The sequence below is a fragment of the Rana temporaria genome, chromosome 2, assembly GCF_905171775.1.
Source record: "Rana temporaria chromosome 2, aRanTem1.1, whole genome shotgun sequence".
Classification (NCBI taxonomy): Eukaryota; Metazoa; Chordata; class Amphibia; order Anura; family Ranidae; genus Rana; species Rana temporaria.
In genome coordinates this window covers 108,306,669-108,333,008 of record NC_053490.1, presented here as the reverse complement: position 1 = coordinate 108,333,008, position 26,340 = coordinate 108,306,669, and the positions used below count along the sequence as shown (strand labels likewise).

The window sequence follows — 26,340 nt, the reverse complement described above, 5'->3', positions numbered from 1 at the left end:
CTATCCCAGTGTTTGTAGATGCCATAACTTTTGTGCAAACCACTTAATATACGCCTATTGTGAGTTTTTTGTTTTTTTAACCAAAAATATGTACAGGGATATATATTGTCCTAAACTGATGAATAAATTCATTATATATATATATATATATATATATATATATATATATATATATTTTGGGGGGGGGGGGGGTTGGGGTATTTATTATTGCAGAATGTAAAAACAATTTATTTATTTTTTCTTTTTTTAAATTGTCGCTCTTTTTGTGTTTTATAGCGCAAAAAATAAAAACTGCAGAGGTGATCAAATACCACCTAAATAATCTATTTGTGGGTAAAAAAGAACATAAATTTGTGTTTTGTGTACAGCGTCACACGATTGGCAATTGTCAGTGCCGTATCGCAAAAAAATGCTCTGGTCATTAAGGGGGAGGGGAATCCTTCCGGGACTGAAGTGGTTAAACAATCGCTGTTTACAAACCAATACAGTTTACAAAGTTAAAGGGGTGTTCCAGCCAATTTTTATGTTTATTAAAAGTCAGCAGCTACAAAAAGTGTAGCTGCTGGCTTTTAATAAAAATACACTTACCTGCTCCAGCGTTCCATCGACGCGTCGGCCGGGGCTCCGCTCCTCTCCCCCCCTCCCCGGCCGGCGTTTTCATTTCAACTGTGGGCCACCCGGCCGTGACAGCTTTCGGCTTCACGGCCAGGCACCCACTGCACATGCGCAAGCGGCACTGCGCATGTGCGCGCGGCATGGCCCGGCGCCGTCTGATTAGACAGGAGATCACCTAGGACCTGTGACGTGTCCTAGGCGATCGCCTACAGGGAGGGGCTGTTGTAGGCATTTAAGCTTAATCGCCTAACCAGCCTCTCAGCGGAAGGAGGAAGTGGGACAGGAAGTCCCACTAGGGTTGCCACCTCATCCCTTTAAAACAGAACACATATGAATTACACAGGTTCTGAGGCTAATTGAATGCAGGTAAGGCACCAAATGAGTCCTAATTACCACCTTAATTAGCCACAGAACCTGTGTAATTAATATGTGTTCTGTTTTAAAGGGATGAGGTGGCAACCCTAAGTCCCACTCCTCCTAAAGCCCCCACTCCCCCCCAAAAAAAATTACATGCCAAATGTGGCATGTAAGGGGGTGAGGAGTGGGATAATCGGAAGTTCCAATTTTGGGTGGAACTCCGCTTTAACTGAAGGACAGCACTTTAACAGGAAGTACAAAACCTCCCAAAAATATCTTGTGTTTCTGCAAATCCCAGGCTCCACTTCCTGTAGTGTTGTCTATTTGTTGTTTTGTTACATTAAAGTTCATTTAAAAAAAGGTGGAGGACACATGTTTCCTATGGCGCTCCAGCTGCAGAGATTCCCAATGAAGTTCAGTAATAAAAAAAAAAAAAAATTGGAGTGGAGGCCATATGTTTCCTGTCATCGGTGGAGCTCCACTCTGCAGCCAGACCTCCTTACGAATCATACTTGGTTCCCTATTCTCAAAAGGGGGCGGTGCTAGAAGGTATGTAGGGGGTGGAGATGAGAGGCGGGTATGGGGTGGATATAGGCGTGACTTAGGTGAGGGGCGGGTTATTGTATGTCTAGTAACCGTTCCCTGAATGCCATTTCTAGGGTGATGAAGTTGCTTCCAGCACAGCCTTCTCACACGGGTGTTGTGACCATATGTAAGTAATTGTAAAGAAGCTGTAATCTCCTCCCTCAATGTGATGTACACTGGGATTCCCATGTCCTGTATATAGGATGGATCTCTATGGCTTCTATTATCTACTACACTGCAGTGTATTGGGCTCACTTCACAAAGCTTTCAGGGTCTTTGTCATTTTCATAAATAACTGACACTTCGGGGGAGGGGAAGGTTCATGTTTTACAAAGTGACAGTTTGATTTCAAATGAATCCAGGAAGATTTAAGTCACATGAGTGAAGCAAAGCTCCGAATATGAAAGTGCAATGTGTATAATGTGTACTCTTCTTTATTCCAATGAAAACTACAAATATATAATAGAGTCCTAACCTTTTGATGGAATCGGTAATCCGTTGATCATTGCAATTGGCATGGCCAACACAATAAGAAATAATGACAATAACTTGTTCATTTTCGCTTGTTTTGTCAGAGACAAATAACAACACATCCACACTCCTCAACGCTCTGTGTTATCTGAGGCTGAGCCCTATGCGTCTGGAATATAAAGGCTCTGTGGGGGTTAGCTTTGTGATGTCACTGTGCAGGGCCTGGAACTTTCTTTTTTCAGAACACTAGAATATACTTAGGTGGGCGGAGCCTCCTGCATGTTTTTTTTTTTTTTTTAACTGTTTTCTTCCTGATTTAAGGCTTGTTTACACCACAATCCCTGTGTTCACTGTGCATTTCTGCATCTGCATTTACATGCATTTTAGTGTGTTTGCAGTGCGTTTAAAGGCATATACTTATCTCTCGCTATTAGGGGTGCAACGGATCAAAAAACACACGGATCGGATCGATCATCGGATCAGGAGTCACGGATCGGATCATTTTCGGATCAGTAAAAAAAAAAAAAAAAAAAACACAAGGCAAACAAAAGTTTTGTCTTTTTTTACATTTTTATTATTTTTTTTTACTACCAATGGCGGCGATCAGCGATTTATTTTTTCGTGACCGCGACATTATGGCGGACACATTGGACAATTTTGACACATTTTTGGGACTATTACAGTGGGAAAAATGACAATTACAGTGTTACTGTTTTACTAGTGTGGGGGCAATGTTGGCTATGGCTATTATTAATAGCCATAGCCAACATTGCCCCCACACTAGTAAAACAGTAACACTGTAATTGCCATTTTTGCCACTGTAATAATAGTCATAGCCAACATTGCCCCCACACTAGTAAACAGTAACACTGTGTGTATAGCCATTTTTCCCCTGTAATAGCCATTAGCCAACTCACTGTACTGATGTACTCGGTCCGTCTCACTGTACTCAGGTTGCATGCAGAGTCAGCGCGCTCTTGCAGAATAGAAAAGATCCACGAGCGCGCACCGCCGCCGAGTGTACCAAGATGGCCGACCGCTCCGGAGCTAGGTCGAAGCCGCGGTCTTTCTTAAGGCTGCAGCGCCGGTGCATTCCGCGGATTGCATACTGTGCCGATCCGAACAGGTCGACCCGTTCGGATCGCGGATCGGGCACGATCCGTTGCACCCCTACTCGCTATCTCCTCTCTCTCGCTATCCTCCTCTCTCTCTCTCGCTATCCTCCTCTCTCTCTCGCGCTATCCTCCTCTCTCTCGCTATCCTCCTCTCTCGCTATCCTCCTCTTTCTCTCGCTATACTCCTCTCTGTATACCTCTCTCTCTTTCGCTATACTCCTCTCTCTTTGTATTCTCCTCTCTCTCTCTCTCTCTCTCTCACTATCCTCCTCTCTCTCTCTCTTGTTATCCTCCTCTCTCTCTCTCTCTCTCTCTCTCTCTCTCTCTATCCTCCTCTCTCTTGCTATCCTCCTCTCTCTCTCAAATTCAAATTCAAATAAGCTTTATTGGCAGGACCAAATACATATTAGCATTGCCAAAGCAAGGAAAAGGGGAAGGGGGTAATATAAAGGGGAAGGGGGGTAATATAAAGGGGAATGGACATAAGTCTGTGAAAGTCCTCAGTTTCTCATGTCCCTCTCAGTCTGTGACATGCTGTCACATATTGGGCAGCTCTCTTCACCATTGGCTCCTCTTCTCCCAGTAGAATTTGGAGTTTCCTCTTCTCTCCTGTAGAATTGAAGTCCGGGATGAGAGCGGAGAGTCTCTGGAAGTGAGTGTCCCTCACTGACGAGTACTTGGGGCAATGTAACAGGAAGTGTTCCTCATCCTCTGGGACCCCCTGGTTACATTGCTGGCACAGTCTCCTCTCCCTCTCTCTCTCTCTCTATCCTCCTCTCTCTTGCTATCCTCCTCTCTCTCTCTCTCTCTCTCTCTCTCTCTCTATCCTCCTCTCTCTCTCTTTCTATCCTCCTCTCTCTTGCTATCCTCCTCTCTCTCTCTCTCTCTCTATCCTCCTCTCTCTCTCTCTCGCTATACTCTTCTCTGTATACCTCTCTCTCTCGCTATCCTCTCTCTCGCTATACTCCTCTCTCTCTCTTTCTATCCTCCTCTCTCTTGCTATCCTCCTCTCTCTCTCTCTCTCTCTCTCTATCCTCCTCTCTCTCTCTCTCGCTATACTCCTCTCTGTATACCTCTCTCTCTCGCTATACTCCTCTCTGTATTCTCTCTCTCTCTCTCTCGCTATACTCCTCTCTGTATACCTCTCTCTCTCTTTCTCTCTCTCGCTATACTCCTCTCTCTCTCCCTCTCGCGCTATACTCCTCTCTGTATACCTCTCTCTCTCGCTATACTCCTCTCTCGCTATTCTCCTCTCTCTCTCGCTATCCTCCTCTCTGTATACCCCTCTCTCTCTCTCTCGCTATACTTCTCTCTCTCTCTATCCTCCTCTCTCTCTCTCTCGCTATCCTCCTCTCTCGCTATCCTCCTCTTTCTCTCGCTATACTCCTCTCTGTATACCTCTCTCTCTCTCTTGCTATACTCCTCTCTCTCTCTCTCTCTCGCTATACTCCTCTTTCTCTCTCTCGCTATCCTCCTCTTTCTCTTGCTATACTCCTTTCTGTATACCTCTCTCTCTCTCTCTCTCTCTCTCTCTCTCTCTCTCTCTCTCTCTCTCTCTCTCTCTTTTGCTATACTCCTCTCTCTCTCTCGCGCTATCCTCCTCTCTCTCTCTCTCTCTCTCTCTCTCTCTCTCTCTCTCTCTCTCTCTTTTGCTATACTCCTCTCTCTCTCTCGCGCTATCCTCCTCTCTCTTGCTATCCTCCTCTCTCTCTCTCTCTCTCTCTATCCTCCTCTCTCTTGCTATCCTCCTCTCTCTCTCTCTCTCGCTATCCTCCTCTCTCTCTCGCTATCCTCCTCTCTGTATACCTCTCTCTCTCTCTCTCTCTCTCTCTCTCTCTCTCTATCCTCCTCTCTCTCTCGCTATCCTCCTCTCTCGCTATCCTCCTCTTTCTCTCGCTATACTCCTCTCTGTATACCTCTCTCTCTCTCTTGCTATACTCCTCTCTCTCTCTCTCTCTCTCTCTCGCTATACTCCTCTTTCTCTCTCTCGCTATCCTCCTCTTTCTCTCGCTATACTCCTCTCTGTATACCTCTCTCTCTCTCTCTCTTTTGCTATACTCCTCTCTCTCTCGCTATTCTCCTCTCTCTCTCTCGCTATACTCCTCTCTCTCTCTCTCTCTCTCTCGCTATCCTCCTCTCTCTCTCCTTCTCTCTCGCTATCCTCCTCTCTCTCTCGCTATACTCCTCTCTGTATACCTCTCTCTCTCTCTCGCTATCCTCTCTCTCGCTATACTCCTCTCTGTATACCTCTCTCTCTCGCTATACTCCTCTCTCTCTCGCTATACTCCTCTCTGTATTCCTCTCTCTCCCTCTCGCGCTATACTCCTCTCTGTATACCTCTCTCTCTCTCGCTATACTCCTCTCTCTCTCTCGCTATTCTCCTCTCTCTCTCTCGCTATCCTCCTCTCTCTCTCTCTCTCTCTCTCTCTCTCTCTCTCTCAAATTCAAATAATCTTTATTGGCAGGACCAAATACATGTTAGCATTGCCAAAGCAGTTGAGTTTGTATAGGAAAAGGGGAAGGGGGGTAATATAAAGGGGAATGGACATAAGTCTATCCTCCTCTCTCTCTCGCTATCCTCCTCTCTCGCTATCCTCCTCTTTCCCTCGCTATACTCCTCTCTGTATACCTCTCTCTCTCTCTCGCTATACTCCTCTCTCTCTCTCTCTCTCTCTCTCTCTCTCTCTCTCTCTCTCTCTCTCTCTATATCCTCCTCTTTCTCTCGCTATACTCCTCTCTGTATACCTCTCTCTCTCTTTCGCTATTCTCCTCTCTCTCTCTCTCTCTCGCTATACTCCTCTCTCTCTTGCTATTCTCCTCTCTCTCTCTACTTCTCTCTCTCTCTCTCTCGCGCTATCCTCCTCTCTCTCTCTCTCTCTCTCTCTCTCTCCATCTCTATCCTCCTCTCTTTCGCTATCCTCCTCTCTCTCTCTCTCTCTCTCTCTTTCTCTCTCGCTATCCTCCTCTCTGTATACCTCTCTCTCTCTCTCTCTCTCTCTCTCTCTCTCTCGCTATCCTCTCTCTCGCTATACTCCTCTCTCTCTCTCGCTATACTCCTCTCTCTCTCTCGCTATACTCCTCTCTGTATACCTCTCTCTCGCTATACTCCTCTCTGTATACCTCTCTCTTTTGCTATACTCCTCTCTCTCTCGCTATACTCTTCTCTGTATACCTCTCTCTCTCTCTCTCGCTATACTCCTCTCTGTATTCCTCTCTCTCCCTCTTGCGCTATACTCCTCTCTGTATACCTCTCTCTCTCTTTCTCTCTCTCGCTATACTCCTCTCTGTATTCCTCTCTCTCTCCCTCTCGCGCTATACTCCTCTCTGTATACCTTTCTCTCTCGCGCTATACTCCTCTCTGTATACCTCTCTCTCTCTCTCTCTCGCTATACTCCTCTCTCTCGCTATACTCCCCTCTCTCTCTCTCTCTCTCTCTCTCTCTCTCTCTCTCTCTCTCTCTCTCGCTATCCTCCTCTCTCTCTCTCTCTCTCTCTCTCTCTCTCTCTCTCTCTCTCTCTCTCTCTCTCTCTCTCTCTCTCTCTCTCGCTATCCTCCTCTCTCTCTCTCTCAAATTCAAATAAGCTTTATTGGCAGGACCAAATACATTTTAGCATTGCCAAAGCAGTTTAGTTTGCATAGAAAAAGGGGAAGGGGGTAATATAAAGGGGAAGGGGGGTAATATAAAGGGGAATGGACATAAGTCTGTGAAAGTCCTCAGTTTCTCATGTCCCTCTCAGTCTGTGACACGCTGTCACATATTGGGCAGCTATCTTCGCCATTGGCTCCTCTTCTCTCTCTCTCTCTCTCTCTCTCTCTCTCTCTCTCTCTCTCTCTCTCTCTCTCTCTCTCTCTATCCTCCTCTCTCTCTCTCTCGCTATCCTCCTCTTTCTCTCGCTATACTCCTCTCTGTATACCTCTCTCTCTCTCTCTTTCGCTATACTCCTCTCTCTCGCTATACTCCTCTCTCTCTCTCTCTCTCTCTCTCTCGCTATCCTCCTCTCTCTCTCTTGCTATCCTCCTCTCTATCTCTCTCTATCCTCCTCTCTCTCTCTTGCTATCCTCCTCTCTATCTCTCTCTATCCTCCTCTCTCTCTCTTGCTATCCTCCTCTCTATCTCTCTCTATCCTCCTCTCTCTCTCTTGCTATCCTCCTCTCTATCTCTCTCTATCCTCCTCTCTCGCTATCCTCCTCTCTCTCTTTCTCTCTCGCTATCCTGCTCTCTCTCGCTATACTCCTCTCTGTATACCTCTCTCTCTCTCGCTATACTACTCTCTCTCTCGCGCTATACTCCTCTCTGTATACCTCTCTCTCGCTATACTCCTCTCTGTATATCTCTCTCTCTCGCTATACTCCTCTTTCTCTCTCGCTATACTCTTCTCTGTATACCTCGCTCTCTCTCTCGCTATACTCCTCTCTGTATTCTCTCTCTCTCTCTACTCCTCTCTGTATTCCTCTCTCTCTCCCTCTCGCGCTATACTCCTCTCTGTATACCTCTCTCTCTCGCTATCCTCCTCTCTCTCTCGCTATACTCCTCTCTCTCTCGCTATCCTCCTCTCTCTCTCGCTATCCTTCTCTCTCTCTCTCTCTCTCTCTCTCTCTCTCTCTCTCTCTCTCTCTCTCTCTCTCGCGCGCTATCCTCCTCTTTCTCACTATCCTCCGCTCTCTCTCTCTCTCGCTATACTCCTCTCTCTCTCTCTCTCTCGCTATTCTCCTCTCTCTCGCTATCCTCCCCTCTCTCTCTCTCTCGCTATCCTCCTCTCTCTCTCTCTTGCTATCCTCCTCTCTCTCTCGCTATCCTCCTCTCTCTCTCTCTCTCTCTCGCTATCCTCCTCTCTCTCTCTCTCTCTCTCTCTCTCTTGCTATCCTCCTCTTTCTCTCGCTATCCTCCTCTCTCTCTCTCTCGCTATCCTCCTCTCTCTCTCTCGCTATCCTCCTCTCTCTCGCTATTCTCCCTGTATACCTCTCTCTCTCGCTATACTCCTCTCTCTCTCTCTCGCTATACTCCTCTCTGTATACCTCTCTCTCGCTATCCTCCTCTCTCTCTCTCTATACCTCTCTCTCTCTCTCTCTCGCTATACTCCTTTCTGTATTCTCTCTCGCTATACTCCTCTCTGTATTCCTCTCTCTCTCTCGCGCTATACTCCTCTCTGTATACCTCTCTCTCTCTCTCTCTCTCTCTCTCTCTCTCTCTCTCTCTCTCTCTCTCTCTCTCTCTCGCTATACTCCTCTCTATATTTCTCTCTCAATTCAATTCAAATAATCTTTATTGGCAGGACCAAATACATGTTAGCATTGCCAAAGCAGTTGAGTTTGTATAGGAAAAGGGGAAGGGGGGGTAATATAAAGGGGAATGGACATAAGTCTGTGAAAGTCCTCAGTTTCTCATGTCCCTCTCAGTCTGTGACATGCTGTCACATATTGGGCAGCTCTCTTCACCATTGGCTCCTCTTCTCCCAGTAGAATTTGGAGTTTCCTCTTCTCTCCTGTAGAATTGAAGTCCGGGATGAGAGTGGAGAGTCTCTGGAAGTGAGTGTCCCTCACTGATGAGTACTTGGGGCAATGTAACAGGAAGTGTTCCTCATCCTCAGGGACCCCCAGGTCACATTGCTGGCACAGTCTCCTCTCCCTGGGCTTGTAGGTCTGTCTGTGCCGCCCTAATTCCATTTCCAGGCTGTGGGCACTCAGTCTGTACAGGCTCATTGTCTGTCTGTCTGTCTTTGGGGTCTTGTAGCACCTCCAGGTACGGGGCCAGTTTGTGGTCTCTCTGCAGTGACTGGTAAATTGTTAGTTTTTTGGAGTTTTTTATTTCGTATCTCCATTCTCCCACATGTTTTTCTTTGGAGTTATCCATTATGGTTTTTATTTGAGATTTTGTCAGGCCGCATTGTTGAGAGTTTGGGATAGACAAGGTGTTGATGAGTTGTTGCAGGCCACACGGCTTGGACTGGTTCTTACTGTCCAGTAAGGCTTTATGGTGGTAGGAGTTGGGACTGCTGTTTTGTAGGTGGTCCCAGTATGATAGCGCCCTCTTCTGTACTGCGAGAAGTAAGGGAAATCTGCCCAACTCGGACCGGCAAGCACTGTTGGAGGTGCTCCGATGGACTTGGAGGAGGTGCTTGCAGAATTCCAGATGGAATATTTCTGTTGGGCTGGGGTCCCATTTGGATTGGTCTGGGTAGGTGACAGGACCCCAAACTTCACTGCCATAAAGAAGGATTGGGGCGACGACGCTATCAAATATTCTGAGCCAGACTCTCACGGGTGGTTTTAGGTGGTACAGCAGTCTCCTGATGGCATAGTAGGCTCTGCATGCCTTGTCTTTTAGTGCCTCTATGGCTGGCTTGAAACTTCCTGATTGGGTAATGTCTAGCAGGGCCGCCATCAAGGGGGTACAGGCAGTAAACCTGTAAGGGACCCGGAGGTCCCCAGGGGCCCGGATGGCAACCCCCTTTAACCACTTAACGCCCGCCGCACGCCTATTTACGTCCACAGAATGGTACGTACAGGCAGATGAGCGTATATATACGTCCCTGCCTTCTAGCAGGTCGGGGGTCAGATCGGGACCCCCTCCGCGGCGGGCGGCTTACCTCGGGGAACGATCCGTCTTGAGGGGGCGGCTGTTCGTTTCTGTCTGCCCCCTTGTGATCGCTCTCGGACAATCCCGTCGTGTCCATGCCGTGTCACTTCCTCTGCCTGTAAAATGTAAACACTGGCAGAGGAAGTGATGCAGCTCTCCTCTCAGCGGTATTTTCAAACCGCCGAGAGGAGAGAAGACTTCACAGTAAGTCGCACCAACACTACACTGACACTTGTACACATAGGCACATTAACCCCTTCAGATCACCCCCCCCCCCCCCACCCCCCTGTCACAGTGTCACTGAATGCAGTGATCATATATGTACTGATCACTGCATTTAGTGTCAGTGTGACAGTTAGTGTGACAGGCAGTTAGTGTTAGGTCATTTTTCTGATCGCTGTATTAGTGTCACTTTTGCCGCTAGGTAAAGGATTTTTATATTAAAGGGCCATTTTTTTATTTTTTTTAGGGGTCTGGAGGTCCCCAGGGGCCCGGAGATCCCCAGGGCCCTGGATGACAACCCCCCTTTTTTATAAAAAAAAAATATGTTTTTTATATTTTTTTTTTATTTTTTATATATATTATAATATTATTATTAACCACTTAAGCCCCGGACCAATACGCTGTCTAAAGACCCAAGGTGTTTTTACAATTTGTCACTGCGCTGCTTTAACTGGTAATTGCGCGGTCATGCAATGTTGTACCGAAACGAAATTTGCGTCCTTTTCTTCCCACAAATAGAGCTTTCTTTTGATGGTATTTGATTGCCTATGCGATTTTTATGTTTTGCGATATAAACGGAAAAAGACCGAAAATTTTGAAAAAAAATGATTTTTCTTATAACAAAAAGTAAAAAATATCGAATAAACTAAATTTTAGTCAAACATTTAGGCCAAAATGTATTCAGCCACATGTCTTTTGTAAAAAAAATCGCAATAAGCGTATATTTATTGGTTTTCGCAAAAATTATAGCGTCTACAAACTAGGGTACATTTTCTGGAATTTACACAACTTTTATTTTATGACTGCCTATCTCATTTCTTGAGGTGCTAAAATGGCAAGGCAGTACAAAACCCCCCCAAATGACCCCATTTTGGAAAGTAGACACCCCAGGGAAACTGCTGAGAGGCATGTTGGGTCCATTGAATATTTTTTTTTTTTTTGTCCCAAGTGATTGAATAATGACAAAAAAATAAAAATAAAAAATAAATTACAAAAAGTTGTCACTAAATGATATATTGCTCACACATGCCATGGTTATATGTGGAATTGCACCCCAAAATACATTCTGCTGCTTCTCCTGAGTACGGGGCTACCACATGTGTGAGACTTTTTGGGAGCCTAGCCACGTACGGGACCCCGAAAACCAAGCACCGCCTTCAGCATTTCTAAGGGCGCAAATTTTTGATTTCACTCTTCACTACCTATCACAGTTTCGAAGGCCATAAAATGCCAAAATAGCACAAAACCCCCCCAAATGACCCCATTTTGGAAAGTAGACACCCCAAGCTATTTGCTGAGAGGCATGTCGAGTCCATGGAATATTTTATATTTTGACACAAGTTGCGGGAATATGACAAACTGATTTTTTTTTGCACAAAGTTGTCACTAAATTATATATTTCTCACACATGCCATGGTTATATGTGGTATTGCACCCCAAAATACATTCTGCTGCTTCTCCTGAGTACAGGGATACCACATATGTGGGACTTTTTGGGAGCCTAGCCGCGTACGGGACCCCGAAAACCAATCACCACCTTCAAGATTTCTAAGGGCATACATTTTTGATTTCACTCCTCACTACCTATCATAGTTTTGAAGGCCATACAATGCCAAGATGGCACACAACCCCCCCCAAATGACCCCATTTTGGAAAGAAGACACCCCAAGCTATTTGCTGAGAGGCATGTTGAGTCCATGGAATATTACATTTTTTTGCCCCAAGTGATTGAATATTTTTTTAGTTTACCCACATTTTTTTTTTCTATTTGACCCCTATAGTGATATAGTGCTAGATCCAGTACAGTGATCAGGGCAGGACTTAGGGTGGTGGGGGCCCCTGGGCTTGAGTGTTGAAGGGGCCCCCTGGAGCCGAGAATTGGGGGGGATCGAAGTTGTTGAGCGGGGGGGGGATTTTGCAGTTGTTGAGGGGGGGAGTGCCTCTCACCTGTGCCAACAGCCGGGGCCACAGACTGTCATTAGCCCGGCTCTCGGCTATCTTCCCTTCAGCAGCCACAGTCCTCCACACACCACTCCGGTTCCTCCTGCTTCCGTGCTGCCTCCTCTTGCAGTGCGGGAAAATTAACCCTTTTGCGGGACTGCGGGAAGAAGCTGTCTGTGCGGGAAAGTCCCACAGAATCCGTGCGTGTTGGGAGGTATGCGCAGGGCCGCCATCAGGAATTTTGGGGCCCCTTGCACAGCTTAAGGCATGGACCCCCTGAAGCAGAGAACCTAGGGGGGGTGGGGGTGCTGCCGCCTGAAATTGAGAAGCGTGGGGGCTGCCGCAAATTGAGAAGCGGGGGGGCCTTTACAAAAAAAAGAAGAAATAAAGAAGAAAACAAATATATATAAATATATGTAGCCATCCGGGGCCCTGGGGACCTCTGGGCCTTTTAATAAAAAGAAAAAATAAACCTCTGGGCCCTTTAATAATAAAAAAAAAAACATTTATAAAAAATACATAAAAAAAGGGAGGTTGCCAAACCCGGGGGCCCTGGGGACCTCTGGGCCCCTGGGAACCTCTGGGCCTTTTAATAAAAAATAAAAAAATAAACAAAAATAAAAAAATAAACATTTATAAAAAAAATAAAAAAGGGGGGGTTGCCACATGGGGCCCTGGGGACCTCTGAGCCCTTTAATAAAAAAAAATATATATATATATAAAAAAAAATGTAATTTTTTTTATAAAAAAATAAAAAAGGTGGGTTGCCATCCGGGGGCCCTGGAGACCCATGGGCCCTTTAATAATAATAATAATATATATATATATATATATATACATATATATATATTATATATATAAAAATAAAAAATATAAAAAAAAAACATTTTTTTACAAAAAATAAATAAAAAAAAGGGGGGTTGCCATCCGGGGCCCTGGAGACCCCTGGGCCCTTTAATAATAATAATAAAATATATATTATATATATATATATAATATTATATATATAAAAATAAAATATATATAAAAAAAACATTTTTTTACAAAAAATAAATAAAAAAAAGGGGGGTTGCCGTCCGGGGCCCTGGGGGCCTCCGGGCCCCTGGGGACCTCCGGACCCCTAAAAAAAAAAAAAAAAAAAAAAATTTTTTTTTTTTTTTTAAAGGGGGCCCCCTATTGGGTGGGGCCCCTGGGCTTGAGCCCAGTCAAGGCCAATGGTAAGTCCGGCCCTGACAGTGATGTACGTGATGGGTCACTATAGAAACAGCTCTTGTGAACATATGTACTAGCGTGATGCTATGTGCATATGCTGTGCCATCAAAAATAAATAAATGAATAAATAAATAAATATGGCTACCCCAATTTTTTTTTTTTTTTTGATATCACATTATTATACCAGCGCAGTACCAACACCTTTTTAATTTTTTCACCTAAACCTCATAGAAGGTTTATACAGCACTGCAGCAGGTCAATATAGTATTATTTAGAACTTATTTTTGCGCCGGTGACAATCACTTTTCCTAAGTGATTGAATATTGACCAAAAAAATAAATAAAAAATAAATGACAAAACGTTGTCACTAAATGATATATTTCTCACACATGCCATGGTTATATGTGGTATTGCACCCCAAAATACATTCTGCTGCTTCTCCTGAGTACGGGGATACCACATGTGTTGGACTTTTTGGGAGCTTAGCCGCGTACGGGACCCCGAAAACCAATCACCACCTTCAAGATTTCTAAGGACATAAATTTTTGATTTCACTCACACAAATCTTGAAGGCGGTGCTTGGTTTTGTGAGAAATATGTCATTTAGTGACAACGTTTTGTAATTTTTTTTATTTATTTATTTTGGTCAATATTCAATCACTTGGGGCAAAAAAATTAAATATTCCATGGACTTAACATGCCTCTCAGCAAATAGCTTGGGGTGTCTTCTTTCCAAAATGGGGTCATTTGGGGGGGGTTGTGTGCCATCTTGGCATTTTATTGCCTTCAAAACTATGATAGGTAGTGAGGAGTGAAATCAAAAATCAGTTTATCATATTCCCGCAACTTGTGTCAAAATATAAAATATTCCATGGACTCGACATCCCTCTCAGAAAATAGCTTGGGGTGTCTACTTTCCAAAATGGGGTAATTTTTTTTTTTTTTTGGCATTTTATGGCCTTCGAAACTGTGATAGGTAGTGAGGAGTGAAATCAAAAATTTACACCCTTAGAAAGCCTGAAGGCGGTGATTGGTTTTTGGGGTCCCGTACGTGGCTAGGCTCCCAAAAAGTCTCACACATGTGGTAGCCCCGTACTCAGAAGAAAGCAGCAGAATGTATTTTGGGGTGTAATTCCACATATGGGGGGAGTATGCTTTGCGCGTGGGTGTAAGCGTTACTGGCACTAACTAGCTACCTAGCGGCACCAGCGACACTAATACAGCGATCAGAAAAATGATCGCTTAGTGATGCTGGCAATAGGGGGTGAAAGGGTTAACTCTAGGGGCAATCAGGGGTTAAAACCTTTATTAGAAAATGTATGGGGGTACCTAACGCTATAAAAACCTAGCGGGCGAACCTCAAAAAATAACTAGCTACCTAGCGGCACTAATACAGCGATCAGAAAAATGATTGCTTAGTGACGCTGGTAATAGGGGGGTAAAAGGGTTAACTCTAGGGGCAATCAGGGGTTAAAACCTTTATTAGAAAATGTATGGGGGTACCTAACGCTATAAAAACCTGGCGGGCGAACCTCAAAAAATAACTAGCTACCTAGCGGCACCAGCGACACTAATACAGCGATCAGAAAAACGATCGCTTAGTGACGCTGGCAATAGGGGGTGAAAGGGTTAACTCTAGGGGCAATCAGGGGTTAAAACCTTTATTAGAAAATGTATGGGGGTACCTAACGCTATAAAAACCTGGCGGGCGAACCTCAAAAAATAACTAGCTACCTAGCGGCACCAGCGACACTAATACAGCGATCAGAAAAACGATCGCTTAGTGACGCTGGCAATAGGGGGGTGAAAGGGTTAACTCTAGGGGCAATCAGGGGTTAAAACCTTTATTATAAAATGTATGGGGGTACCTAACGCTATAAAAACCTGGCGGGCGAACCTCAAAAAATAACTAGCTACCTAGCGGCACGAGCGACACTAATACAGCGATCAGAAAAACGATCGCTTAGTGACGCTGACAAAAGGGGGGTGAAAGGGTTAACTAGGGGGTGATCAAGGGGTTAAAAGTGTTAGGTCCAGTGTAGCCCCCTACCCCCCCCCCCCAATAAAGGTTTTAACCCCTTGATCACCCCCTAGTTAACCCTTTCACCCCCCTTTTGCCAGCGTCACTAAGCGATCGTTTTTCTGATCGCTGTATTAGTGTCGCTCGTGCCACTAGGTAGCTAGTTTTTTTTTGAGGTTCGCCGCCATGTTTTTATAGCGTTAGGTACCCCCATAAATTTTCTAACGCTATAAAAACATGGCGGCGAACCTAAAAAAAAAACTAGCTACCTAGTGGCACGAGCGACACTAATACAGCGATCAGAAAAACGATCGCTTAGTGACGCTGGCAAAAGGGGGGTGAAAGGGTTAACTAGGGGGTGATCAAGGGGTTAAAAGTGTTAGGTCCAGGGTAGCCCCCTACCCCCCCACCCAATAAAAAGGTTTTAACCCCTTGATCACCCCCTAGTTAACCCTTTCACCAGCGTCACTAAGCGATCGTTTTTCTGATCGCTGTATTAGTGTCGCTCGTGCCGCTAGGTAGCTAGTTTTTTTTTGAGGTTCGCCGCCATGTTTTTATAGCGTTAGGTACCCCCATAAATTTTCTAACGCTATAAAAACATGGCGGCGAACCTCAAAAAAAAACTACCTACCTAGTGGCACGAGCGACACTAATACAGCGATCAGAAAAACAATCGCTTAGTGACGCTGGCAAAAGGGGGGTGAAAGGGTTAACTAGGGGGTGATCAAGGGGTTAAAACCTTTATTGGGGGGGGTAGGGGGCTATCCTGGACCTAACACTAACTGCCTGACACTAACTGCCTGTCACACTGAAACTAAATGCAGTGATCAGTAAATGATCACTGCAATTTAGTGACAGTGTGACAGGGGGGGGCTGGTGGGGGTGACCGGGGGGGGGGATCGTAAGCCTATGTGTCTGTGTGTCAGTGTAGTGCTTGTGTACTCACTGTGTGATGTCTCCGCTCCTCCGCCGGACGAATATACCGGCAGGAGGAGCGGTGACATCACTTCCTCCTCTGCCTGTGTTTACAATGCAGGCAGAGGAGGGCGGGGGAGGAAGCTGATTGGCTGGGGAGCGTTCCGGAGGGGGCGGACGAAAACGAACCGCCGCCCCGGATCCCGGATCGCTCCTGAAGATTACCGACCCGCGCCATGTACCGGGGGGGTCCCGATCGGACCCCCGACCCCGTCAAGCAGGGCACGTACAGGTACGTGGTTGTGCCTGTCCGTGCCATTCTGCTGACGTATATGTACATGAGCGGGTCGGGAACTGGTTAAAGGGCCCAGAGGGCAACCCCCCTTTTTTTTATAATTTATTTTTTATATTATTTTATTTCTTTTTATTTATATATATATATATATATATATATAGTGTTGGTGTGTGTGTGTATATATATATATATATATATATATATATATATATATATATGTATTTTATTAAAGGGCCCAAAGGTCCCCAGGGCCCCAGATGGCACAACCCCCCTTTTTAAAAATAAATACATTTAAATATATATTTTTCTTTTTATTAAAGGGTCCAGACAGAGGTCCCCAGGGCCCCCGGATGGCTACCCCCCTTTATTATATATATTTTTCTTTATTTCTTATTATTTTGTAAAGCCCCCCCCCCCCCCCCGCTTCTCAATTCGTGGCAGCCTCCCCGCTTCTCAATTTCAGGCGGCAGCACCCCCCCCCCCCCCGGTTCTCTTCTCCAGGGGGCCCATGCCTGAAGCCCCATAATTCCTGATGGCGGCCCTGATGTCTAGGCCGAGGTATGTGTAGCTGTTAGTTTCATCCACAGTGCAGTTGTTTATTGTGAAGGAAGGGCTCTTTGTTTGTGTTGTATTTTTCTTTTGGAACACCATGGTTTTTGTTTTGCTCGAGTTGATTGGTAGTGCCCATGTGGCACTGTATTTCTCCAGCACTTCCAGGCTGTCTTGTAGGCCTTTCTCTGTTGGTGACAGAAGTAGGAGGTCATCCGCATACAGCAGGAACTTCACCTCAGTGTCGTGTAGAGTCAGTCCTGGTGCTGGGGAGGATTCTAGAGCTGCAGCCAGTTCATTGATGTAGATGTTGAAGAGGGTAGGACTTAGGCTGCATTCACACTATAACGCGGCGTATTTTGCCGCGACAAATTGCGGCGTATTTTTTTAACAAAACATTTAACATTGTTGTCTACGCTGAACGCCGAAAGCCGCCTGAAAAAAAGGGTCCGGGACTTGTTTTGAGCTTCAGGCGTAGGGCGTTTCGGCGTACGGCGTGGAGATGTGAACCATCTCCATAGACATCAATGTTAAATCACCCCTCCAGCGGCACGGGCGTAAATACGCCAAGGTGTGAATGCAGCCTAAGGCTGATTCCTCGGGCCTGCCGGAAGTGTTCAGTTCTTTTCCCATTCACCTTTACGCTGCAGCTGTTCTCGGTGTATGAACTCTTGATGACGTTGTATATTTTCCCTCCTATTCCACTCTCCGATAGTTTGAGGAACAGGCCTGGGTGCCACACTGAATCAAATGCCTTCTTAAAGTCCACAAAGCAGGCGAATATCTTCCCATGTTTTGTGTGGTGGACATGGTTCTTGATGAGGCTGTGCAGGGTGTAGATGTGGTCTGTAGTCAGGGCCCTTTCACACGGATGTGTGCATGTACGGGCACCGCTTTGCTCAGCGGGGATCACTCTGTCGATCCCCACTGTGCAGGCAGATGACAGGTCTGTCTCTGCACACTTTGCAGGGACCGACCTGTCAGAGCGCCGCTCTCCCCTATGGAGGGTTGGATGAAGACGGACCGTAGAGTCAGTTTTCATCCAATCCGATCCGCCAGACGGATGGACAGACAGCTTACACGAACAGTCTGCAGGAGTCCTGCACTGAACCCCAATCTGCTGGTGCAATGCATTGCAGGCTCCTAAAAAAAGAAAATGGTAAATGCACATTTTTTTACCTGCACAAAATTATGCAATCTTTTTTAAAAGGTGAACTTATCCTTTAAAGTGTAAGTCCAGTCAAAAATTAAAAATTTTCTATTCGTTATATGTAAAATATCTTTATCTTTGACACTATTCATTTTCTGTATAGCAGTTTGTGTCGCTAATGCCTCGTACACACGCTCGGGATTTCCGACAGGAAAAAGTCAGCCGGGAATCCCGACGGGAAAAAAAAGAGCTGATTCTTTTTTTTTTTATGGATTTTGGGGAGCATACACACGGCAGGGATTCCCGGCCAAAAGCTCTCCTCGCAGTTTTCCGGTCGGAAAACCGGGTCGTATACACAAGGCATCAGAAAATCTAATCAAATCCAGACAATCGGCTTCTTCCTGTTCTTCAGGGACAACCTTACTTCCTTATTTCTGACTTCTGCATGGGGGCCTCTCACTTCCTGAAAATGTTGTCCTTCTCTGATACACGCCCCCACCCCCATCCCTCCTCTCCTTTAGACAGACATGCCTAGACCTGCCCAGCCCCACCCCCATCCCTCCTCTAAAGCTCAGGCTTTAGAAGTATGTTCTGTTTGTTAGATTATAATGCAACATGCTGAAGATTTTCTACAGTGTACAACCACTGTGTGCATGGTGTCATTGGCACTGTGTGCATGGTGTGTTGGCACTGCATGCATGGTGTGGTACTGTGCATGATGTGGCAAACACCCAGCTGATGGAGCTTACATTTGAGTAATGAGTTTAAGGCTACATTTCCATCAGTATGAATTGTCATGCGACTTTGGACACATTAAGTCGCATGACAAGTCACAGCCCATTGATTTTAAAGGGTTTGTAAAGGATTTTTTTTTTATCTTAATAGCTTCCTTTACCTTAATGCAGTGCTGTTTTCATGTCCTCATTGTTCGTTTTTGCTCTCAAGTTGCTGTAAAATTTTCTCTGATCTCCACACTTCCTGGTTGTGTGTTTCCTGATAACCACAGTGTTGGGAGCTTTCTCTCTGTGGTCACTAATCAAGGAGGTGTGATTACTGTGTGTCTAAAACCCCTCAGCACCAATCGGTTTCATTTTCCAAACCATCACTGCCCTGTATTGGCTCTGTGGCGCTGTACAGCAGAGAAGCAGGAAACAACATGCAAAAACGAAACTAGAAACTACAGGTACATTATATGATTGATTTTTATCTATTTTTAATCGTTTTTAAAAGGAATCAGTTAACTATTATGTCTCTATACCCTGTAAACAGTCATTTCAGCAAATTTTTGTATTTATTTACAACTCCTTTAATGGCAAACGTTCCCATCTATACGACTTTGAAAAGGTACCTGCAATGCTTTGATGCAAATTTCATCCAGAGAGTGTAAACTTGGATCAAAGTTGCACTCAAAGTTACACTCTAAATCGCACAGCTTTGGAGCCGCACTAGTGGAAACGTAGCCTAAGGCTATAGTGCGACTTTGGAGTGTGACTTTGGTGCAACTCTGAGTGCAGCTTTGATCCAATTTTACTCTCTGGATGAAAGTCACATCAAAAGTCGTATAAACATCCCCCCCACCCCCGTGTCCAGCTCCCTGCTCCTGTTTACAGCTATACTGTATATGTGCATTGCACCTCCCATCCCCCCTCCTGTGTGGATGGGACTTTTTATTTTCTCATGAATTAGGATTTTCAATGAGAGAACACTGATCAGTGCTTTCCATCCTGTATACACCCACTGGCTACACAGAACAATGTCCCTCCCAGGAAGTGATGTCACTAGCTTTCAGTAACCACACCCACTGGCTGATTTTTGTCTCAGAAGGAAGTAGAATTGAAGTCATGTGACGGCACTGGATTCTGCAAAATAAAGGTAGAAAAACTATAGGGTGCCCAAACTTTTGCAGACGCCATTTTTTAGTTTTCTGTAATTTTAAAAGAGTAAATGATGGAAATAAAATCTAACTTTTTTTAACATATTATAAGAATGTCTAATCTGTAATTTGATGCCTTTTGGAGATTTTTCCATCTTTCCTTGGCTTCGTTATGCACATTAATACAATTTTTTACCTGGGGTGCCCAAACTTTCGATCCCCACTGTATACATTTGATATGAGCTCAATAAACATAATTTGATACTGAAAACAGTGCACTTTGCCACTTAAAGCGAAGTTCCACCCAAATATTGAACTTCTGCTTTTCCGTTTTTTCCCCCCTCCGGTGTCACATTTGGAACCTTTCGGGGGGGGGGGGGGGGGCAGATACCTGTTTAATACAGGTATTTGCGCCCACTTCTGGGCATAGATCGCCGCAGATTCCGCCTGGCGATCTACGCCATGTCCGGCCCCCCCCCCCCCATGCTGTCTTCTGAGAGACACACAGGTCCCAGAAAACACCAGGGACCAGTAAGGACACGCAGCGCGACTCATAAATGCGCAGTAGGGAACCAGGCTGTGAAGCCGCAGAGTAAATTGATACCCAACATGTCACGCTTTAAAATTGCGCCCGCTCGTGGAATAGCGACAAACATTTACCCCTAAATATCGCCATAGGTGTTGTTTAACCACTTGCTTACTGGGCAAATATACCCCCCTCCTGCCCAGGTGAAATTTCAGCTTCCGGCACTGCGTCGCTTTAACTGACAATTGCGCAGTCATGCGACTTGGCTCCCAAACAAAATTGACGTCCTTTTTTCCCCACAAATAGAGCTTTCTTTTGGTGGTATTTGATCACCTCTGTGGTTTTTATTTTTTGTGCTATAAACAAAAAAAGAGCGACAATTTTGAAAAAAAAAACACAATATTTTTTACTTTTTGCTATAATAAATATCCCAATTAAAAAAAAAAAAATTCTCAGTTTCAGCCGATACGTATTCTTCTACATATGCTTGGTAAAAGAAAAAAAAAATTGCAATAAGCGACTGGTTTGCGCAAAAGTTATAGGGCCAGATTCACAGAACAGATACGACGGCGTATCTCCTGATACACCGTCGTATCTCTTGTCCTATCTATGCGGCTGATTCATAGAATCAGTTCCGCATAGATAGCCCTAAGATCTGACAGGTGTAATTGACTTACACTGTCGGATCTTAGGATGCAATTCTTCGGCCGCCGCTGGGTAGAGTTTGCGTTGTTTTCCTGCATCGGGTATGCTAATGAGCATTTACGGCGATCCACGACGGTTTTCGCATTCGTTACGTCGTCACTAGTAATTTTTTCCCGTCGCAAATTTACACCTGCTTTAACATGCCTTAACTTTAGTCGAGCCATGTTAAAGTATAGCCGCCGTTCCCGGGTCGAATTTCAATTTTTTTTTTGTTTTGGCGTAAGACGTCCGGGAATACGAATGGACGATACGCACGTCGCCGTTCTAAAAAATGACGTCACATCGCGCAAAGCACGGCGGGAATTTCTAAACTGAGCATTCGCAGTACGTCCGGCGCGGGAGCGCGCCTAATTTAAATGGTACACGCCCCATTTGAATTGGGCGGGCTTGCGCCGGACGTGTTTACGATACACCGCCGCAAGTTTACAGGTAAGTGCTTTGTGGATCAGGCACTTACACTGAAAACTTGCGGCGGTGTACGTAAACGGGTTACGTTACACGGCCGCAATTGTACGAGAATCTGGCCCATAGTGCCTACAAAATAGGGGACATTTTTTTATTTATTTTTTTACTAGTAATGGCGGCGATCTGCGATTTTTATTGGGACTGCAACATTATGGCGGACACATCAGACACTTTTGACACATTTTTGGGACCATTCACAGCTATAAATATGCACTAATTACTGTATAAATGTGACTGGCAGGGAAGGGGTTAACACTAGGTGGTGAGGAAGGGTTAAATGTGTACCTTGCATAGTGTTTCTAACTGTGGGGGAAGGGGACTGACTGGGGGAGGTGACCGATCTGTGTCCCTATGTACAAGGGACACAGCATCAGTCTCCTCTCTCCCTGACAGGACGTGGGTGCCTGGCAGACATCGCGGCCGCCAGGCACGCGCATTGGCATCCCAGTAATGCAGCGGATGTGCGTCGCGCGCCCCCCAGTGGCCTGAGGAGCCGGGGACGTCTATAGACGTCCTCCTGACAATTGAGAGTCACCTTGCCAAGTGGTTAAAAATTTCTACAGGTTGCCAGTTTTGAATTACAGAGGAGATCTAGAATTATTGCTCTCACTCCCGAGGCGATACCTCACATGTGTGGTTTGAACACCATTTTTATATGCGGGCGCTGCTCACGTATGCGTTTCCGTGCAAGCTCATTTGGACGGGCCAATTTTAATTTTTGTCCTTTTAAAAAAAAAAAAATGGTTCACTTTTATTCCTATTACAAGGAATGTAAACATCCCTTGTAATAGAAAAAAAGCATGACAAGTCCTCTTAAATATGAGAACGGGGGTCAAAAAGACCTCAGATCTCATACTTATACAAAAATGCAATAATAATAAAAAAAAGGTAATTTGGAGGGAAAAAAAAAACTTCTCGTTTAAGAGCATTGAGCAGAAGTGATGATCGACGTCGCTTCTACCAGTCAATACTATGGAGCCAGGTGGGGGCCATCTTCCCCTCACTCGGCAGCCAGCCAGACAGGGGAAATTACTTGATCACCTCTGCTGCTACTGGTAAGCGGCAGAGACAAGCCAGAGCGCTGCAGGAGTGGGGGGGGGGCACTCTCCCGCCACCGATAAGGCTGCATTCACACCTGAGCGTAGGGCGTTCGGTCATTTTTTCGGGCGTTTTTTTTCGCGCGTATTCATGCTTATTTGCGCGTTTGCATACAGCGTCGTGCGACGTTTTTGTACTTCGGCGTTTCTTATTTTAGCCAATAGGAAAAATTATCATCTTTTCATCACTTGTTGCTATGTTGGTAGATTTTTTTTAATCTTCTGCATGGGCGACAAGTTCTATTGATTAAAGCGACGAAACGCCCATAGCAAACGCCCGTTGTCGCGCGATACGCTCAATACGCGCGTTTCCCATTACTTTCTATGGGGAAAAAAATCGCTCAAACGCCGCTGTCGCGCGATTTGCGCGACAAAAAAAGGTCCGGGACTTGTTTGAGCTTCGCGCGACAGGCGTTTGGGCGTTCAGGTGTGAACAGTCACCATAGGGAATAATGTTAATTCTCCCCTCTGGCGTTTGTGAGCAGTGCGCTTCAGGCGTAAAAACGCCTAGGTGTGAATGGGGCCTAAAAGATCTTGTGGCAAACCATCGGCCTTGAATTTACCACAGGTGGACTCCAATCAAGTTGTAGAAACATCTCAAGGATGATCAGTGGAAACAGGATGCACCTGAGCTCAACTTTGAGTGTCATGGCAAAGGCTGTAAATACTTCTGTACATGTGATTTTTTTTTTTTTGTTATAAATTTGCAAAGATTTCAAACAGATTTCTTTCACATTGGCATTATGGGATATTGTTTGTAGAATTTTGAGGAAAATAATGTATTTAATCTATTTTCGAAAAAGGCTGTAACACTACAAAATGTGGAAAAAGTAAAGCAATGTTTGTACTTTCCGAATGCACTGTATTTCAATTGGTTCAGGCGAACTTTGATTCTATTGGGTAAAGAAAACAGGTTAAAAATCTGTGATGAGGACGGCGGAGGGAGTTTGATGGTTAATGATTCTTACTCTGAATGGTCCAAGGTTATCAGTGGTGTACCCCAAGGTTCAGTGCTGGGACCCTTACTTTTTAATATATTTATAAATGATATTGGGTCTGAGATCAAAAGTAACATTTCTGTCTTTGCAGATGACACCAAGCTATGCAGTGGAATAACGTCCTTACCGGATGTCTCCAATTTACAAGCCGACCTCAATGCTCTGTCTGATTGGCAACTATGTGGCAGATGTGGTTTAATGTTGATAAATGTAAAGTTATGCACTTGGGGGCTAAGAATATGCATGCATCATACATGCTAGGGGGAGTACAACTGGGGGGATCTGTAGTGGAGAAGGATCTGGGGGTTTTAGTTGATCATAAGCTCAATAATAGCATGCAATGCCAAGCTGCAGTTTCCAAAGCGAGTAAAGTCCTTTCTTGTATTAAGAGAGGTATGGACTCCAGAGAGAGATATAATTTTGCCCCTGTACAAATCATTAGTAAGACCTTATCTGGAATATGCAGTTCAGTTTTGGGCACCAGTTCTCAAGAAGGATATCGGGGAACTGGAGAAAGTGCAGAGAAGGGCAACCAAACTGATAAGAGGCATGGAGGAGCTCAGCTATGAGGAAAGACTATAGGAACTAAATGTATTAACTCTGGAGAAGAGGAGAATATGGGGGGGGGGGGGTATGATCAACATGTACAAATATATAAGGGGTCCATATAGTGAACTTGGTGTTGAGTTATTCACTTTACAGTCAACACTGAGGACAAGGGGGCACTCTTTACATCTAGAGGAAAAGAGATTTCACCTCCAAATACGGAAAGATTTCTTCACAGTAAGAGCTGTGAAAATGTGGAACAGACTCCCTCCAGACGTGGTTCTGGCCAGCTCAGTAGATTTCTTTAAGAAAGGCCTGGATTCTTTCCTAAATGTACCGTAATAATATAACTGGGTACTAAGATTTGTAGGTAAAGTTGATCCAGGGAAAATCCGATTGCCTCTCGGGGGATCGGGAAGGAATTTTTTCCCCTGTTGTAGTAAATTGGATCATGCTCTGCTGGTTTTTTTTGCCTTCCTCTGGATCAACTGTGGGTATGGAGTTGGGTGTATGGGATTGTACTGTGTTTTTTTTTTGTTTGTTTATTTTTTTTGTGGTTGAACTGGATGGACTTGTCTTTTTTCAACTTGAATAACTATGTAACTATGTCAGGCACCGTACAGAGGAGGCCAGCATCGGTGCCCCCATTAGGGGTGTAGAGAGGAGTGTGAAGGAGAGCATGTCTTGCCATATTAGAGACGCATTGTTTAGCACACCATGAGGCATCCTTTTTTTGGGGAATATCACATTGGACATCAAGGTAACAGACATCTATTAGGCAGCATTTTACTTTACCTTATGGGTATTAGAAAGGAAGTAGGGGGGGGGGGGGGCAGCACTGTTTGATATACATATGTATGGAGATGCCCTGTGAATATTTATAAGCAGGATTTTATTTTGGGGAGTTCCTATAGAAAAGCCTTCTTCATTTGTTTTTGCAGTGATCTTGGAGTATACTTTTGGTCAGGAATATTGATATAAGTATTTCAAGCAGATTTAAAAATATATGGAGATGTTATTGTATATTCTGCAGTCCCATTTTTGACCCATATAACTCTATGCATTGTAATTCCTCTTACACATAGATACTACTCCACGTTGGTGTACATTTTTAATACCTGTGGTTGCCATCCTTATATACACCCCCCCCCCCCCACAAGGGATTTTTAACTAGCAGGTTGGTGCCCCCTTGTGGCTTACTAGTCAGACCTATAGCAACAAGAGGATGATGTGTCATATTTACCTGCTCATGCTCCTCTCACTAGTTCTCCTTTTTCCTTGTGCTCCCTCATACCTGCCCCCAGGGCAAGTGGGCGATTTTTTATGTGGTGGCCAGGCTGATGTCAGACATGCCTGGATTGGATTGGTCAGTATACCATTGCAGTTGTTTAAAATGGCATTTTATGTTGTACCATTTAATTTTAGATACTGTTACGAATGTATCTTGTTGTTTTCAGACTTATTACATTGATGCCTTCTTCACTCCCCTCTCCTGAAGAAGCGGAATAATCTCCGAAAGGCGTCAAATTGGGAGTCCTTCAACTTTCTCCCCTTGGACAATTTTTACAGAACTATGAAATGTAACCTAGCTATACATTGTATTGTTTAACCTGTAATAGGTGTTGATGGCAACATGAGAAGTCCATCCAGGGGACATATATTTTATACATTGAAACACACAAGAGCTTGTAATGTAATGTTTTTATTATTGTTGGAATAAAGATGATTATTTTAAGAATTAGTGTATGTATTATCCTAGTGCACCATTAAAGTCTATCATGCCCCATTATTCTTTTGTTTTTAGGACATGCAACTTTAGTTCTTACACGTGAACATAGTAAGAAAGAAAAAGCCACTGATATATTTCATGCCAGCTGGAACCAGTAATCAAGGGTTATCACATCTATATCAGAGCAGTAACTGCATGCAAGGTGCTACTAAATAAAGTTGCAAAAATTATTTTGAACTAGGGATGCACCAATACCATTTTTTTTTAACACCGAGTACTCGCCGATACCAATTACCGATGCCTATCACCAATATACATTTGTACTAAAGACATGTAGAAGAATACATTTTGGCCTAAAAACACAGTGGTGATCATAA

At 44.7% G+C, this 26,340-nt stretch overlaps 1 long non-coding RNA gene across 1 annotated transcript; it reads left to right on the top strand.

Annotated features, from left to right (window-relative positions):
• The first annotated feature begins 1,571 nt into the window (after positions 1–1,571).
• On the top strand, positions 1,572–25,969 carry LOC120929362. The gene is made up of 2 exons (XR_005747378.1): positions 1,572–1,684; positions 25,692–25,969. It is a non-coding gene; the product is annotated as an uncharacterized LOC120929362 (long non-coding RNA).
• Positions 25,970–26,340: the final 371 nt, after the last annotated feature.